The following is a 15,548-nucleotide window of genomic DNA, read 5'->3' on the forward strand; positions in this document are numbered from 1 at the left end:
TCTCTGAAAATGTTCTTTGAAAGTAAACCCATGAAATTGTCGACTTCAATTGAACCTACAAAGACAACATACATATAAGCATCCATCATAGAACGAGAGAGTACAACTCTTATAGAAAATTTCAACATTGAGCATTACTTATCACTAAATGCGTCGATAAGAGAAACAACTACATAGCAGAGCACACATGTAGAATAACAGCATCACCTTAACATCCACTTGGTCTACAATATTGAAACTTTTTACAAATTACAACTCTTTAGAAAATTTAGCTGGATATAAATAAGTAATCTACGAGGAAATTATTGAATAAGTAATAATCGAGATGAATGAAACTTAAGAATCCATTAGTAGTTCACTGTCAATAAGGTTGGAAGAAACGTTATCCAACAAGAATCGAAAAATTTCCATCTTAAGGAGTCAAACACTTTCAAATCTACAAATATAAGAAAGAAAACAGTTTTCATGTGCAATCCACTTCAGTTAACGAAGCCAAGAAATATTAAGGTACTAGGAAAATGAAACTAGAACAACTTGTATCATTTATGGCTTGACAGAAATTAAAGGTCTCCTAGTTTCTTATCCAAAAAAAAGCTCTACCAATGAGTACAAACATAAAATCCATGACAATTTACACAAGTAGCAATTTAGCAATAGCAATAAGTACAGACATAATACCCATGACAATTTACACAAGTAGCAATAGCCAACCGATATAAGCATACTATCCATGATAAAAAAAAAAAAGGTATCTATTACTCTTAATCCTCTAATATGAATGACATTAACTAAGAAGAGGCCATTGAAGTTAGATGAAATAGAAATCTAACCAATAACCTTAAAATTACAAGCTATCAGTTTAGTCTTTTAGGACATACAACAATTCTACTACCTCATACTAGCAGCAAAATCTACTTGTTATATTAATTTCTAAAGAGTAATGATACAAGAGTTCTTTGTGATAAACCAAAGAATTTAAAACAATTTTCACACCATCCAAATGATAGATGTATGTGACAGCATGCAGTTCTCTAAAGTGGTACAAATTCTCAAGACTGGATGTTGCAAAAATGAGAAACTAGCATACACCCATTAAAAGAAAATGAGCACGATCATGATTCACAATCAACAAAATCCATCTTTTGTTCTAAAAATAATAGAATTTAGAAGTCACACAGCATAAAAATAATTCACCTCTGCACAGAAAGTTAAGGATCAAGATCCATAAAACCCTTTTTCCTTCTAAATTCAAGGAACCGCAATGTCCAACAAAGATACAGAGCATATGCATATATATAAGCCTCCTCTACAAACATACAGAGTTCAAGGTAAACATAGAAACTCCTGCATATTTACTAAGCAAGAAAAATTGACCACAGACACCATGATATTTCATTTTAAAACCATTATATGCTTATGACTGAATATTAACTTCTTTCTTTCTGGATAGTAGCACTTCACAAAATCAGTAAAATGAAGCAATCATTATTTAGCAGCAAGCTCATTTTGTTGAGTGCGATTCTCTTGTTGTTGTTGGTAGTTCAGGGGCGTCATGAATAACATGATATAAGGTTTGGCACCCTAAATTCTCAATCCTTTTTCATCTAACTTCTATCTGAAATACTCAAAAACATTGTTTCAACTTCATGCAACCATCAGCCAAATCAAAGAGAGAATATCAAGATCATATGAAAATATAAAAGATTAGAAATAGGGGAAAAACTGTCCACGGAATAATATCTATTTCATAGGGTCTCTCAAGAGTGATACCTAAACCGGAAATAAGAATTCAACTACTGAACTAAGTTTCTTCCCAATCAATCAGATAATACTTCCTTTCGTAACAAAATCGAGACACATAAATTTGAAACTAAGAAAACAAAATTGCTTACTTCCGATAGCAGACGATTCTTAGGAAGCAACTTAGCCACTTCGGGTGGGAGAACCACGTGCCTGCACCAATGAATCCAATTAGTCATCGAAGACAATAAGAATGAACACTTCCAAATCCAAACAATCCTTCAAGACAGCGAGTAACAATGGAGTTGGAAACTAAGAGTAAGAACACAATACCTGTACTCATAAATGTCGTCGAAGTACTTCTCAGAGTACTGAATCTGATCCATCTATCACTGTGTGGTATTCGTCTTGCAGAGAGAATTACAATACAACGAAGCAGATTCAATGGTTTTGATCGGGGAAATGAAGCAACGTACGGATAGTGAACTTAAGCCTCAACTAGGGCTCCAGAACCTGACGAAAGGGCATATTATTTATATAAATACGTAAACGAAATTCAAAGTCGGCCAATCATTTTAGCCACGTGTATCGCAGTAAGGAATTTTTTCTTTTTAATTTTGTACTTTAAAGTATTTTAGCTGATGGAAAAGTAAACGGAACTCAAATTTTTTCCTCTTCCCTAATAGCTTCTAAAAATGTTTGTATACAACTTTCAAAAGTTTTAACTTTTTTTCGATTCCCTAACAAACAAAAAACTTGAATTAAAAAGGCATAATGAGCAAACGTTCCACAATTATTGCAGCTTACTTATATCTAAAAAAGAGTATAACTTTATGGTAAATGACACGTCTCTTCAAAGGTTGCAGAGGTTCGATCCCCTCCTACCACATATGAATTACCGTTTAAATATTAAATTTGTACATTCAAGAGTTATCTATTCATCTTACTAACAGAACGTCCTTTTAGAACAATGGCAAGCAGAATGTTTTCTACATATTTAACATTGATATTAAACTACCAACCCAACATTATAACTGCTATATTCAATTTCTCTCTTCAAACCCACAATCATGTTCAAATTTAAAACATCCATGATCACAAATTCAAAGAATTACATCCTCTGGATGCAAAAAAAAAAAAAAAAAAAAAAAAAAAAACACCAATAAAGTCATAGCAAAATACACTATAGAATTTAAAACCGAGAACAAAATTTTGGAAAGCTTTCTTTACCCAAAGACTTTCTTCCTCCACAAGCCTTCACCAAACTAACTACCATCCTTTTTTGTTTTCCTTTTTTCTCTCTTTCTGTACACTAGCAAAAAAATTTGGTTAACCCTATCCTTCAAGGGTTATATGACCATTTTTCTGTTACACCCAACAAAAAAAAAAAAGAAGAGAAAAAAAGCAACACCTCTCCCCTTCCCTCCCTATGTATAGATTTCATAAGAGCAAGTGGGGTTACTTCATTTGCTTTCCACTGTAATCCATTTATTTATTTATTTCATCTATTCCATGACCGGAACAAGAGAGGATACACGTTACACCACGATTTTGAATTAGAAGAGAGATTTCAAGAAATGGCAGATCTATTCACTCTATCAATAACCGAGCCGGATCTGGTGTATCATAAGGGATTTGCCTTTTCTATTGATTCCTACGGATTGGATCAAAAACAATTCTTGAATGAGGTATTCAACTCCAGGGATGAATCGAAAAAGAAATATTTATTGGTTCTACCTCCTATTTTTTTATGAAGAGAATGATCGCGAAGCCACCCATTAATAGTAATAGAACTCTGCGCAAAGTTTCCTTAAAAGAATTTCATCCACTGTCAGATACCTAAGTTCTACAATGTTTCATCTTCAGCTTCCTGGATTTGCTGCACTATTAATTACAGATATTTTGGTACTAGATGAAATTTATTTACAGTTTCTTTAAAATTAAATTCATGAATATAGACTCCTAAATCTTTTCTACTTTTTATTCATGTTCAAAAACTAAGCCAAAACTCCTAAATCTCTTTCATAAAAACCAAACCAAAATATGGAAGAAAAAATAGTTATTCAAATTTTATTCTTTCTTTAATGAAGTTTGACCAAAAATGGAACTTTTATACTTGAAATTGAATTTCAAACCATGATTCAAAAAAAAAAAAAGTAACCTTACTTTTAAAAAACCAAACACCAAAAACAAAATAGCTGCTAAATAATCAAGCAACTTAGCAAATATAAATTAAATTTAAGAAAAAAAGAAAAGAAAAGAGAGAGGATTGGAAGAGAAATTACTTGGACAATAGCACTAAAGCTTTTCAAGTGACAAACAGAAGGAAGTTGTAAAAGCTTAATCTCTTGAATCTCTAAGCTCTTGATTTGTTGACTCCCATTATGTGTCTGTTGGAGATGGTCGACGATGTTCGGATATGGAACGTGGTGGTTGGATTGAGGATGGATGTCAAAATCGTGAGCGAAGGGTGAGGGTGAAGTTTGCGCGAGGGTTTAAAAATTAGGGGAAATTGTGATTTAATATTTTTATTTAAAATGAATTTTATTTTAATAAATAAATAAATTATATTTTATATACCTTTCGTGACAACAAATAACTATCGCGGAAAGTAGAATCCGAAAAATTCTGTATTTTCCCGCGATATACAACTGTCATAATATGTACTTTTTCTTGTAGTGACGTCACCCTAATTTTACGCTTCTTGCTCACAAAGCCATGGCCGCTCCATGTCAATAACCTCCCTCCCCGTCGTTCTGCCTCTCCCGTAACACCATGCTCTCCATCACCGCTCCGCCTTTCCCTCCTCTTCATGGTGACTTCCTTCAAAACTTCTTAAAAATAGATTTTGGTTGTGCAGTCAGATTGTTGGTCGTGAGTCAGATCCAATATTCGTCGGCCTCGTGATTCAACTCTGTCCACTTTTGTTTGTTCGATCTGTTATCCTTCAAGTCCAATCATAGTTAATATATTTTCCCATCTTCGAGGTTCAAGTCAGATTTTGTTCATCATTCTCCCTTATTCTTTGACAATTTCGTTGTAGTTGTTTTATGTAATTTTATTTTCCTTTTTGTTTTAGAACTATAAATACTCTAAATCTATATAATAGATTAAGTCCAAAAATCATTCATGTCAAAATGTTTCCATACGAAATTCTCGATGATGGGTTATTGTCTAACTATTATTTTTCCCAACCAAAATTCTAAGAGCTTTTATTGGTATTTTTCTCTTGATGTATATAAGAATGAGTTTTGGTAAATTGGATACCATAACCATAAGTCTCCTTATAAACTATTTAGGGTTCTTATTAAATCTTAATCGGAAATAGACTTCTACCCATTTAGTTCATATAAATTAGTAATTTTGAACCTTAACTAAATAGTTCTATCCATTTAATTCATGATGAATTGAACTGTATTTATTTTTCGAACTCCCTCTCGAAAGTCAATGGAAGGATTGAATGAGATTCTTACACTCAAAAGGAATAGCTCTATTTGGTTTGTGGGAGAAAACTAGGGAGTAGAGGTTAGATATATATAGATGGTCACATATAAAAAGTTTGGAAACGTTTGGTAGCCATTGAAAACTGTAATTCTTTTTATATTAACTTTGAACTTTGGAGTTACTAAAATTTGGGTTCAACGTGGAATAAGTATAGGCGATCATAGTGTATTGTTGTAAGTTTTTGTAGTCTTATTACTTATTATTTTTATTAATACATTTGGTTAATTTGTCCCAACATGAACACCTCAGTTAGTTTTACATATAAATCTGACTAAAATTCTTTGAGTAGTAATTGCACTATGATCTACCATGTGTTTTTATGTCAATTACAACAAAGGGTTCGTGGCAAAATGGCGGTGCATCTAACATTCTAACTTCATATTAGAAAATTATATGTATTTTGGATTCAGACTTATTAGGTTCATTAGAGGAAAAACGTAACCATGTGTTTATATAATTATATGTTATTTTCTTGGATACTTAATATTTGAAATTAGAATATCAATAAATTACAATATTAAAAAATTGTCTTTATTTTAATGAACTAATTATTGATAATTTAATATTAACTAAATAAATACATAAAGGCATCTTTAAAAATAACAAAATAAATTAAAATATTATCAAATTTTTACCATCACGTTTGAGTGTAATTTTGGTTTGGTTCCTCCATATTTTACACTTTTTTTCCCTCTAGTGTTCAACATTAACGTAATATATTAGGATGTAAATTTTTTAAATAATTATAATAGTAGGTGAAAATCAGTGAAAACAAGTCGTGAGAATCCGTCATTTAGAGTCGATTTTTCTACAAAATTACTCTCAACCAACTTGGTCAATTTAGTACATCTTCAAATCGATCTCAACTATGAAAATGTATAAACAGACTACTCCTTGTTGATGGATCAAAAATTTAGGTCCGTTTACGCTTTCGATTTTTTTTAAAGAATTAATGTTGTTAGCTTGGATTTTCTCAAACCATCACCAACTGTGAATCTCTTCTTATCTTGAATAGGCTAAAATCGATCCCTAATATTTATTGAAATATAATAAATAGAAAAATGTAAATAGATATAATGAAATCAAAACTCCAAAATCAAGGAGCAAAATCAGTGCAATACATTGAATACCGAGGAGCATAGTAGAAATTAAAAGTCATCAAAATCAAAGGTAATTATGAGAGTAAGTTTTTAAACCTAAACCAACCTTAGCTTAAAATTAGATAGCAAAGGAATATTGCTTGGCCCTAAAATAAAGCAACGAGTCCCATAATATATTTTCGAGTTATATAAAACATCATATTATTGCATACAATAATCCATAAATAGAATTTAACAGTTACATTTCTTGTACTAAATAAAAAAATAAATGTTACTTTCCTTTTATTGCATACAATAATCATTACACATTAGAATTAAAATTATATATATAATTATTAACATACGAAGAGAAAAAACAATTCCCATAATTTTGTCTATTGCCATAAATAGGAAGTCCATATCTACCTCAATATAAGAACCTTCACTAATCACAAACTTACTCACCCAAACAAAGTAGAGCCTTTTCCCCTTCTCTTGACCTCAACAACAACTCATCTAAACTAAACAATGGCAGTGAAGTCACTGAAAGCATCCCCAATGAAGTTAGCCTTAGTATTCATTGTCTCCATAGCCATTTTAGCAGCATCCGCGACGGCCGGCCGCACGGTGGTGTCGTCTACAACACTTGATCCATCAATCTCGCAAGATCTCTCCTTCTTCAGTTGTACTCCGTTTATTTTGGATGCGACACTGTGTTTGGTCGATGTATTCAAGTTTCCAATTGCTCCTCATCCTTTTTGTTGCAAAGCCATTTTTAAGCTCAATGACTGTGCTCCTGTAGTTTTCCAAACGATTCCTTCTGCGGACATGGATGTGGTTAAGAACATTTGTGCATTGTGAGATGTTTGATGTGCTTAGAGTAGTAAAAGTTTCTCTTAGGGTTTATTGGCGATTTGATGACTAAGAATAATGTTGTTAGTTAGTGATGGATGGTTGTTTTGTTTTCTATTTATAAGTTTAGAATGGGGAGTGATTTATGTTTGGAACAATCTTTCTTTGTTGAATCCATTATTAAAAATTCTCTTCTTCCCATTTTTCTTTTTTTTTTTTGCTTTTACTTTTAATTGGAATAGCAAAGTTTACGATATCTATAATATTTGTGATTAAATTGTAAAACATACTTTCATTAATTTCAATACTTTTAAGTTAGCTAGTTGTTTCATGTGACATATTTTATGAACATATATATCAAATGAATTTAACAAGACTTACTTTCACTGTAATAGTCTTCATTTTTGTTTCATGTGATCTTTAGGGCATTGTTTGCTAATTTGTTTTCAGTATTCTATTTTTATCTTTTAAAAAAATAATACATTTATCTTTCCTTACCATATTAAAAGTTCGTTTTAAATTCAAAATTAACAATGAAATTTTCTAATTAATAAAACTTGCTTTCAATTAAAGTTTACAAACCAATGCTATTTAAAAGTGAGAGTAATATTTGACCAATATCAAATTAATAGATTTTTTACCATTTTTATTTTCAAAATTATCAAATCCTAAAGCACCTAGACACTTCATATTTTGTTTTTGAAATTATATTCTTTTAATTAATTATGCTTACAAATATTACTTAATACTTTACAATTTTTTTTCATCATTCCTTCTTTTTTTTTTTAGCAAACGTTTTGAGACAAAACTTGAGGGAAAAAAAAGTGTTTAGGTAATTAATGGAGAGATTTATGAGGGTATAGAATCTTATATTTGCAACTTTTAAGCCTAATTTAGATGGAGAAGATATTATCAGCTAAAGCAAATTAGCAACAAATTAAAGCTAAAGGAAACAACAATAGAGATCTCCTAACTTTATGTTTCATATTTTTTTATATAATTTTAAAGATATATATGTATACATTATTGGACTGTTTGATAACATTTTGTTCGTTTGTTTCATTCCTTATTATTTCTTTTCTTTTATTTCTATTCTAGTTTTCTATTTTGTTTTTCGAACAGATAAAAAGTAAAATTTGTTTGATAATTAATTTTTATTTTTCGTTTTTAACTATATATTTTATCTTAGCATTGTCGTTTATTTTTTAGTTTAAATATAATTTAATTTAATCATGTAAAAAATAAAAAAAAATTATAGAATTGATTGAATTTTTTAAAAAATAATTATAAAATATTAACATGATCAAATACACCTAAATTACACAAATTAATATCTATAAATTAATAGATTTTTATTAATCATTTGTTAAAAAATATTATACAATGTAAAATTCTAACCAACTTTGAAATAACTAAAAATAATAAATTTAAATTTGAAATAACGTATACACATATTTCAAAACTTGAATTTAATATTAAAAAATATTTAAATAAATATATTGAATGTTTACTTATTATTTTTCTATTTTAAAATATGAAATTTCAAATTTTAAAATCAAATAATAAGTAAATTTAAATATTAAAAAAGTAAAAACAAAATATAAATATGAAAAAATAATAAAGAAAGGAAAAATAATTTTTTAAAAGAAATATTAAACATATAAATAAGAAAAATCAATAAAAAAAATATAAAAAGGAAAATTGCATTAGATGACAAAAAATTAGAAAAAACAGCCTATAACACTTTTTTTTGCATAATGCAAATTTAACAAATAGAATGACAATCTATTTTTAAATTTGCTACTTTTGCAATTTTAAAAAAGTAAGTGACATGAACTCTATTATCATAATTTTTTTTTGCTATTTTTGCAAACTCCCATCGAAATAAGTAAAATTTTTAATCAAACTTTATTATAAATTTAATTTTGGATATGACTCAAAATTAATTTATGAGAGATAAAATATTTGAATGAATTCAAATATTAATTTAATATAAATTGAATTCTTATTAAAATTGTTGGTTAGGAGAGAAATTTTTATTTGAATTAAGTTAAATATAAGATATTTAATTTAGCTATTAATTAATTGAAGAATTAATTAATAGTTTTGTTCAATTTTATTTAATTAAATTAATTTAAAACTATAAGATAAGTAAGAGATATTCAATTAAATAAGATTTATATGAAATATTAATTAAATAGAATTTAATTAATTAATAATTAATTAAATAGAATTTAATTAATTAATAATTAATTAGTTGATTTGAAATTTTAATTAATTTAATATTTTATATTAAATTAATAAAATCACATCATTATCTCTTATTGACTTTCTTACTCCATAAAACAAGTAGGGTTATAAATATGCATAATAAAACAGTTTTTCTTAAAAAAAAAGTTTTTCTTAAAAAACTAACGATTTTACTTTTTTTTTTTTTTTGCAAAATAGTTTCTCTCTAAAACTTTTTTCATCCCAATTAGTTTCTACAAACCAATCTCATCCTATAGGAAGATCTCCAACGGGTGGTATCCTAGATTTGAAGATTTAGTAGATTTAGTAGATTTAGAGACGTCAAACTATGTAAGTTTTTCTTTCTCTAAACGTTAAACCATGTAAGTTTTTCTTTCTCTAAACGTCAAACCATGTAAGTTTTTCTTTCTCTAATCTATACTTTTTTAAAGCATGCTTAGTAAGAAAATTAGTTTATGTATTACTTTTACATTGTATTAATATTTTGGGATTCCCAAACTAAATTGAGAAATGGTTCTGTAAAATCTTTTGTTGTGGCTTTTATCCCTTTAGTGTGTATTTTTGGTAAGAGAGAGTTTAACATCGTAACTAGTTTGTGGGGTCCCAAAAATGAGTCTATTTAGTTGGTCGAGAATAGTAGATTGTTAGATAAGTTCTTTAAGGACAAATAATCCATTTATGTAAGCGATTTAGAGGACATATTTTTTAAATACGAGGGAGATGACGATGATTTGGTTAGGTTAGCTTTAGTGTACTTTATAGAGATATCATTGTTAGGAAAAGATAGGCGAACAAAAGTGGACCAAATTTTTTTAAAGATTGTTGATGACTGGAACACATTTGACAACTATGACGAGGGAGGAATTGTTTTCGGACGCACTCTTAGTGTCTTAAAAAGAGCTTTGGAAATGCAACATGTTCAAGGGAAAGAAGAAGTCAACTAAGACGAAATATACTATCGTGGGATTTTTCCATGCGTTACAGGTATGCTTCTTCCTACTTCCTACTTCCCACTTCCTACTTATATATCACGGGTCACTTGCGAAACTTGTTTGTCAAATGTGGAATAGGTTTGAGCATATGAGTTCATACCAACCATCATTGAATGTGGTGTGGATAAAGTAAATGATGGGGCTATACCACGAATGTTGGGGTGGGTGTGCCTTTGAAGAGTGGATGTAGGCTATGTGTTGAACCACTACAAACTTCATCTTGTTCACTTTTCTCATCTCTTCATCTTCCATTAAGAAAACCTTCTTTTGAAACTTCTTTCTTTTTCCTTACTCTCTCGGTGAACCGTGCAACAAAAGAAATACAAATAAACAAAAGTGATGACAACTTGCAAAGATATTGAAAATGTTAGAGAAAAGTAAAAGATAAAAAAGCAACTCATCATTTAATTTTCCCAAAAATTACACTTATCTCAAGGTTGCTCTTACACGTAAAAAGAAACTTTTTGTTTATACTTTTTCCAAGATTTTAGATGATCTATTGAAGAGTTGTTAAGTGTATATATTGAATCAATGTTCTAAATTCTAATTATATATATTGAGGAAAATAGAATATTTTATTTAAAAAAAGATGAAAAAAATGCAGTCAATTGAATATCCAATAAGCCTTTGATAAATGTTTCCCGTACGAAAAGAAGAACTTGATAAACGTCTTGTATAATAATATAAATACACAGTTTCATTAATTTGTTTAGTACAGCGGGTAAATATTGAGAATGAACTATACACAAATCAGCATTAGCATTTAATTAAAATAATCATTATAGGAAACAAATCAAGATTATGTGTCAAGACAACATGAGTATAGTTATTTCAATTGAGACTATATACTCAGCAAAAAATTTGTAATTTAATTTATGTTGGTTTCAGAAGTTTAGAGGGGTGGAGTGTTCAAAATTACAAACTAAATGGGCTTTGACAAACAGTAACAAAATGTTAGTTCTCATTCAATTAACGGATCAAATTAAACAACACCTTTTCCCTCTAACAAAATTCACTCTTCCTTCAAATTATAAAATATGTAGGGGAAAAATGATAATGTTGTTATTCGTAATGATCCTATTATTAACTAAAACATGCTTTATTCTAAGAAATTGATCAAACACCCCACAAAGCACAAATGCCTTTAATCAAAATCATGTCAGCTGAGGGAATGCCTTTGAGAAACTCAGAAGAACAGTCATTGAGCTTAGAAAATGCTTTGCAACATGATGGATGAGGAGCAACTGCATTTTTCATTACATCAACCATACAGTTTGTTGCCTCAGAAATGAAGGATGTGCAACCCAGCAATGAGAATTCCTCTGCTGTGAACGGATCAGCAGGTGCTAATGCTCCGGTGTGTGCCATGCCAGATACTGCTAAAATGGCTATGCAAACTAAGAATACAAGTGGTAGCTTCATTGAGGCCATGGTTATTTCAATTGGCAGTGTGAAAATGGTTAATTAAGAGAAGGATTGAATTAGAAACAGTAGTGAGGACTGAGGCTGTGTTTTTGGTTGGTGTGAGAAAATGGGGACTAAGGAGGAGGGTTAGATATAGGGGGTGGGGGGAAATACTAAGTTGGAAATGTTTGGAGTCATTATGGCGATTATAAAAAAGTGCAATTATATTGTTGGGGTAACTTTCTTTTAGCAAAGGAAACAGTCATTATTAGTTCTATTATTATTGTTTTCATGCGGAATGTTGAAGTAACAGTTACTTTGGATTTACAAAATTGAAGTTTAAATTATTAAGAATAAGAAGTTATCAATTTCTCATTTTTACATATTTTTTCTGTAAAAAAATAATTGATATTCCTAGTTTTTAAAATGTGAATGTCCATAAATATTTTTTAAAAGATTATTAAAAAAATTCAAAACAGTGCATTTATATTTTTATATTGAGCAAACATATTGAAGTCCATAAATAAAAAATTTCCACTTAAAGGGTTATTATTTATATTATATAATAGTTACATTATTAGTGATATTTTGTTGTGTTTCTATGTTTTTCATTAATTCTTTTATTATAACATAGGTCAATGTCAAGTTATAAATATGTAAAATGAAAATATTGATAATTATTATAAGGTGTAACTCTATGATGATAAAAAGAAAAACAAACAGTTAGTTGCAGTCAACATTCAAAACATACACTATTCAAAAAGCTAGAGGAAGAATTTATCATACAATATATAACATCAAATTTTGAGTATGGAGGAAGTTTTCAGAGTTAATTTTATATATCCTTCAACTTTGTAGAAAAATGCTTATTTTCTCATTTAAAGGGAGTATTATTAGTCTTATTCCACAAAAAAACCAACTTCTCTTATAAAATCTAACTAAATGGCCGTACTCAATAAATAAAGAAAATAAAACATAATTCACCATCAATAATGGATAACTTTCCTATTCAACTTCATCAAATTAACTCAAACTACTTTAATTTAGTCTAAGAAATAGAAACTCCCCATGAAGCACAAATGCTGTTAACCAAAATCATATCACCAGAGGGAATGTCTTTGAGAAACTGGGACGAACAATCATAAAGTTTAGAGATGGCTTCACAACAAGAAGGATGAGGAGCAACTGCATTCTTAAGCACATCAATCACACATTTTGTTGCCTTAGGAACAAATGATATGCATGGGAACAAAGAGAAATCCTCCGACGATGGTGTTGTTGCTGCTACTGTTGTTGGACGGGCCGTTACCAATGATGCTAACATGGCAAGACAGACTAGAAGTACTAGTGGTAACTTGGTTGCTGATGTTGCCATTTGTTGGTACTAAAATTGAGCATGATCAATTAGGTGAAAGAGAAGGATTGAATAAGAAGGTTCTTAATTACTCTCTAAGGATCAATAGTCCTGTTTGGTTTGTGTGGGAGAAAGAAGGACTAAGGAGGTTAGATATGTAGGGAAATCTGAAACGTTTGGTAATAAGCTATGAAAACTGAAATTTCTTTTAATTTTTTTGTTATCTTTGGACTTTGGAGTTACTAAATTTTGGGTTTAATTAATTTGCAATTTCTTTAATTTCTGTAAATTTTGGTGATTATGTTATTCTTTCTAGCTAGTGAGCACTATATTTATTTGTCCACAAAGATGCAGAGAGAACCAAATGAGAAGAGGCATCACACGTTCAAAATTATGAGAATATAAAGATGCATATATTTGTGAATATGTTCCCGAATAGTCTTTTCTTTTCACCACTTAATCAATCAAGCATTTAGAAGTGGAAGACATACCTTTACTGTGTTTGAATAAGCTTCCGGTGACTTTGACAGATAAAACTTATTCTTTTCGGAATTATTTAGCGGTACTCGTAAAAATTGATTGTCATATACTAGTTATATCATCAGAGATAATTTACTTTGGGATAATGCAGAAAATTGTGTAGCATAAATGAGTCTTACATTCAAAGATTATGTTTAAGTCTTAGATAAGTGCAAAAATATTTTAAATGTTTCAAAAAGCATTAGCAACAATAGGTATGGACTTCGAGTGCACCCCGTTGAAATACTCTTCATTTAACATCAAAATTAACTCCTTTTTTTTCTTTCAAAGTAACTGTTTCATTATGGGATGTTCACCGTTCAATTTCATGCTAAAACCATACCGAACCACAAAATGCAAAAAAATAATAAATCATACTAAATCGAACGTACCGCATGTTTGTGTGAACATGCAATCCGACTCGATTTTTCCTTTCCACACGACCTTGCCGCTTGGACTCCCATTTGTCGATCATGTTTTTTTTCCTCTGATTTGGACACATTCTACACCTACGGATACTATCACCCACTGAATTTGGGATGTTCGAGCAAGGTAGGGTTCGAGGTAAGTGGTTCGATTTCGAGTTTTTGTCTTCGCCGATGATGAGGATTAGGGTTATGCACTGTCTGAATAATTTTTTGTGATTATTTCTGTTCTGTGAATAATTATTTGTAATCGTTTTTGTTTTTGACTTCTATTGTTTTTCATATTCGAGCATCCTCATTTCAAACTACAAGTGCTGTTGTTTACTTTCCATGGTTCTGTTTATTTCTTTTCCTTTGTAGTTTTTTGAAATACATTCTGTGTATGTGGTTCTGTGAAAATTCTTTGAATTTCTTTTGTTTCCTACTTCAATTTACGTTCACATATCTTCTGTAATGGTGCTGTTTGTGTTTCATGTTTTTTATTACCTTTGTTCGTTTGAATTATACTTCTTTTTGTTAATGTACTTCTATCAAAAATTATTTCTAAGCAGTTTCTTAGTTTAATTTCCTTCCATATTGTTAAATTTTTGTCCATCCTTGTTTCAACATATGTCCCTGTTTGCCATGTTTGTAATTTGTTTTGCTGGTTTCACTTTCTTGTTGCTACTCTGCCTAGCAATCAGAACATATTTTCGACCATTTTTTGAATTGGATCCCTCATAAATATGTTGACATATTTATTTAATTAGCCATTGCCATAGCATACTTTTCATGATTTCCTTGATCTCATCTCATGTTCACTGTCCATATTCATTTTAAGGACTGTTGATGTTGTGTGACTCTTTCATATACATTTTATTTGTTGATGTTGTGTGACTCTTTCATATACATTTTATTTGTCGATGTTTTATGCTTATTTAGTTGTATTTCTATAGCTATATATGTTTTGCTACACATCTTATTGTTGCTTCTTTTTGTATTCATGTTTGTAATAATAGATCCAGTTCGTTACACCGAACGAATTCAATTCCTTTGAGGCACAAGGTTTTTTTAAATATCACGGGCTATATTTCTCATTCATTTTAATCAATCTTGTTTTTTCATTTGGACCATGACATTCCTCCAAACAATACGGTACGTAAGCGATACACCTCATCCTTATACTATTTGTACTTGTACTTCTGTTATGTCGAGACACTAATTTCGTTACTTTATTTGCAGGATATTCGACTTCCTACTTCGTTCGTCAAAGGTACGAGGCATTGGCTCTTTCTATTGTACTGCTTTATTTTAAAATATTGTCAATTAAATATTTTTGCATTATACTTTATTGCACTTCGGACTTTAGCGACCATATTGGGTAATTAAGAATTTAGTGACCATATTGGGTAATAAAGAATTCTGTTGTTTTTTTCATGATTTGAAATTT

At 29.8% G+C, this 15,548-nt stretch overlaps 1 long non-coding RNA gene across 1 annotated transcript; it reads right to left on the bottom strand.

The window, feature by feature from the left end:
- Positions 1-1,605: 1,605 nt before the first annotated feature.
- Positions 1,606-2,883, bottom strand: LOC116401696. Its single transcript, XR_004214022.1, has 3 exons — positions 2,548-2,883; positions 2,074-2,147; positions 1,606-1,953 (listed from the first exon to the last, which is right to left on the bottom strand). It is a non-coding gene; the product is annotated as an uncharacterized LOC116401696 (long non-coding RNA).
- Positions 2,884-15,548: the final 12,665 nt, after the last annotated feature.

The sequence above is a fragment of the Cucumis sativus genome, chromosome 1, assembly GCF_000004075.3.
Source record: "Cucumis sativus cultivar 9930 chromosome 1, Cucumber_9930_V3, whole genome shotgun sequence".
In the NCBI taxonomy this organism is placed as follows: domain Eukaryota; kingdom Viridiplantae; phylum Streptophyta; class Magnoliopsida; order Cucurbitales; family Cucurbitaceae; genus Cucumis; species Cucumis sativus.